Source organism: Elephantulus edwardii, unplaced genomic scaffold (genome assembly GCF_000299155.1).
Source record: "Elephantulus edwardii isolate Elephantulus edwardi_28Jun2011 unplaced genomic scaffold, EleEdw1.0 scaffold00034, whole genome shotgun sequence".
NCBI lineage: Eukaryota > Metazoa > Chordata > Mammalia > Macroscelidea > Macroscelididae > Elephantulus > Elephantulus edwardii.
In genome coordinates, this window is record NW_006399784.1 from 7,053 (window position 1) to 11,695 (window position 4,643).

Sequence of the window (4,643 nt, forward strand, 5' to 3'; positions counted from 1 at the left end):
GAAGCCTTTGAGCTGTGGTGCTGGAGAATAGTATTGAATGTACCCTGGACTGCCAAGAAAACAAACAGATTCATCCTGGAGAGGGTTAAACCAGGCTGCTTCTTGGAGGCAAGGATTCTGAGGCTTCATCTGATATACTTTGGACATGTTGTAGAAGGGAGACGTCCTTGGAGAGGGACATCATGCTTGGGAGGGTAGAGGGATGGCGCAGGAGGGGAAAACCCTCTATGAGGTGGATTGATTCAGTGACTGGGGTACTCAGCATGGGTGTGTCAGAGGCAGTGAGATTGGCACAGGTTAGAGGAGGGTTTAGGGCTGTTGTACATAAGGTCACTATGAGTCGCAAGTGGCTCGAAGGCACATAACAACAACAACAACAACTTTATTTAGAATGTTTCTCTTACATTATCCATGACATCATGGGTATTTCAGGTCTCATTAAAGTCTTATGTTCTTCTCTCATTGAAGCAGTCAACCAATACCAAATAGCAGGCAAGTAATTGTCTTTCAAATGGTGTGTATCATGCATCAACTTCAGGAAACTTTCTTGTCCAGAATCCCATTGTCTACCACAGTTCATCCTTCTCAGGTTTTTGCCATAAGTTCTGATTTGTAACCCCAAGTGGCAAATACCTCAAGAATCATGTCTGAATGTGTATTATAAGGGCCTACAAGCAAGTAGGGTAAGAACACTTTCTATATTTCAGTTGTGCTTTGCTGTTGTTCAGACCCCCATTCAAATACAGTTTTCTTTTGAGTAATATTATGGATGGGAGCTAACAATATTACAAGATGTGAGATATGAGTCCTACAAAATTAAAAATACCAATAAAATATTGGGACTTCTGTCTAGTCTTGGTGGTAGTAGATAATTACAACAGTTTGTTCTTGATTACCTATGAAATATCATGGATGACTCCAGCCCAGATTATGCCCCCAAATTTTTTTGTTTGGGCTGGGCACTGGATTTTTACTGGTTTATCGTCCAACCTCCATTTGTCATGTGAGCAACCACAATTTCCCTAGCCTGTTCATGTGTTTTTGACATTACAGGATGTCATAAATATAATGTATAATTACACTGGATGTATTAGCCAAGTGCAAGTTTCTTCTAACCAGGATATGACAATAACTGCCAAATTCAAATAACACTGTAGTAATTCAGGAACAGTAACCTGAAAGCCTTCCCATGTAAAAGCAAACTGTGACTGGCTTCTTTCTGGGATTGGATTGGAGAAAAAAGGCATTCACAAGATCTATCACACAGTACCAATATCCTTTGATCTTCTGTATTTTCTGCACTGTTGATATCATATCTGGGACTACTGAAGCTACATTTGTCACTGCTTTATTTAGGTCTTGATAGTATACAATTAACCCCAATGAGCCCTCTGCCTTTTTTTAAAGGTCATACATACCTGTTAAACAGAGAATCTATCAGCACCAACAATCTAGCCTTTGCTGGTTTGTTTGTGGGTTGTTTTTTGTTTTTTTTTAATTTGCATTCATCATTTTTGCCCATTTTCCTCCCTGCCTCCATACTTCTCAATTGAAAAAAAATAAATTCTTCTCTTCTCAATTGAAAAAAAAAAATAAATTCTTTCATTGTTGTACACCATCCCCATCCCCAGTCCACTTTACTATGCAGTTCTTATTCTGGACTGTTGTCATGCAAAAAAAAATACCTAATCTTATATTCCTTTTAAGCATTTCTATTCCTCATCTATTTCAATGCAGTGCACATCATTTATCTCCTCTTTTCTTAGTTTCTCCTTAACCTCCCCAAACAATCCTGTTTCATAACATTGGTATTGTGCATGCAGTATTTGTCCTTTTGTGACTAAGATATTTCACTCAGCATAATGTCCTCCAGGGTCACCCATTTTGCATAATATTTCATGAGTTCCTTGCTTTTCAGTGCTGTATAGTCTTCCATTGTGTGACTATACCACAGGTTCTCTATCCATTCGTTTGTTGATGGACACTTGGGTTGTTTGCATCTCCTTGCTATTGTGAACAATGCAGCAATAAACATGTGTATGCATATATCTTTTTGGGTGGCAGTTCTAATTTCTTTAGGGCATATTCCCAGTAGTGGAAATTCTGGGTCAAATAGCATTTTTATTTTCAACTTTTTGAGAAAGCGTCATAATATCTTTCAGAGTGATTGCACCATTTTACACTCTCCTCAACAGTAAATAAGGGATCCAGTTTCTCCTCAACCTCACCAACATTTATTTCTTTGCTGCTAAATTTTGTTATTCTTACTGAGGTGAGATTATATCTCATAGATGGTTTTTATTTGCATCTCTCTTAGACCTAGGAATTTTGAACTTTTCTTCATGTTTGGTCACCATCTGAATGTCTTCTTTGGTGAAGTGTCTGTTTATACCTTGTGCCCATTTTGTGACTGGGTTGTTTACAGTTATCTTGTTGTGGTGATCAAGTATTCTATAAATTTTAGGTATAAGTCCATTATTAGACATGTCATTACCAAATTTTTTTCCCCAGTCTATGGCTTTCCTTTTTACCTTGTGGGAAAAGTTTTTGATGTGCATAGGGTTTGATTCTTAGAAGGTCCCACTTATCTATTTTATCCTCTTTTGGTTTTAGGTTTTTCAGGATGCTTGGAAGACTGTTCATGTTGTGGATTAGGACTTCTAGCATTCTTCCAAGCCTTTCTCTGTTGAAGTTTCTGGTCCTTGATTTTAGTCCTAGGTCCTTGATCTGCTTTGAGTTGGTTTCTGTGTATAGTGTAAACTGTGAGTCTTGCTTGAGTTTTATGTGCTGTTGAATTAACCACAACTCATGGTGACCTTATGAACAATGACTCTTAATATCCTGAATCAACTTCACCATCTATGACACATTTGATCGCTTTGCCACAGTTACTGTTGAAGGGACAGCAGAAACCCCATTTTTTATAAACCCCCATTAATGCTAGAGGCAGAAGCGGGCCATAAAAATTCTTAGCTTAAGGCAAACACGAGTGCCCCGGGTAAAGCCTAGTCTGTCCTTGAAAAGTAAGGAATTAACTAGTGTCTACGTGATACAAAAGGAGTAAAGGTAGGCAAAGTAGCCAGCCCATCAAAAGCCAACCCAAATGACTGATCCCCCAACCCATCACCCATGATCTTAACCCGCTTCCCCGACAGGGCACCCAAAGAAAGCTGTAAAAGCAATTGGGAGGGGGTGCTTGGGGCTTTTTTTCCCTCACCACCTTCCTGAGGAGGGAGAAAGTCTCCACATGTGGAATTAATAAATGCTCTTGAAATTTTCAGATGCGTGATTGGATCTCCTTTGACGGGCATTTCATGGGCAGAACACTGTTTCAATCCATTTCATCAAAAGTCTTCCTTTCCTGAACTAATTTTCTACCCTTCCAAGAATGATATCCTTCTCCAAAGACTGGTTCCTCTTGGCAACATGCCCAACAGTTGCCAAGATGGAGCTTTAAAATCCTTACCTCCAAAGGTCAACTTAGATGTGTTCGTTCTTTTGGGAATCCATAATATGTTTAATGCTTTTTTCCAGCATCACAATTGAAAGACATTGATTCTTCTTCTGTTATCCTTATTCATTGTTCAGCTCTCAGATACATAGCAAGCAATTTACAAATTATAGCCTGGATTGTCTCTCAACTGACATTGTTACTCTGTCTCCTCTGGGGAAATCCTTGACAGCAGATTGTTTTCCTGAAATGAAACTCCTCTTTTGATTTCCTGACTGTTGATGCCCTGAATGTTGATTGTGTATCTGAGCAAGATGAAATAATTAAAAATCTCAAACTTTTTTTCTGCATCTATCACGATGCTATCTGTTTGCCCAGTGGTGAGGATCTTTGTTTTCTTTCTTGCTGTTGAGAAGTGAAGGCTGCAGCCTTCTGCAGCATATGCTTCTGGTCCTTCTTAATTTAAGGGAGCAAGGTTGTGTTATCAGAATAATGCAGGTCTTTGATGGGTCTTTCTTCATCCTTAAGCATGTTCTTAAATCAAAATAATTATTTCTTTTTGCTCACCATATAGTCTCAAAACCAACAATCTGAGTAGGCTCAGGAATTTCTAGCATATACAGTCAAAACTGGCATCACAGTCAACTTAAATATCCTCAATTTTACATTATCTGTTAGAGGATGTTGTTATATGCCATTGATTCTCTGGTGACCCATAGTGACCCTATGTACAATAGCTCTGAAGCCTGCCCTTTCCTGAGCCAGTCTCACTCATTCTGACACACCAGCCAACCTTATTGCCCCATTTACTGTATTAAACCATCTCTTCTGGGATCTTCCTCTCCTGCACTGTCCCTCCACCTTTCGGAGCATGATGTCCTTATCCAAGGATTGGTCCGTCCTGACCATGTGCCAAAATATGTGAGATTGAGCTTCAGAATCCTAGCCTCTGAGAAGAAACTTGCTTTCACCCTCTCCAAAACAGGCCTATTTGTTTTCTTGGCAGCCCATGGCTGCCAAGAGTTAAAGATTCTTCTCCAACACCACAACTCAAAGACATTGATTCTTCTTCTATTACCTTTAGTCATTCTCCAACTCTCTAAAGCATAACAAGTAATTGTGAAGACCAAGGCCTGGATTAGGCACATTTTCATCTCTAGACAGACATCATTGCTTTTCAGTACTCTTGAGA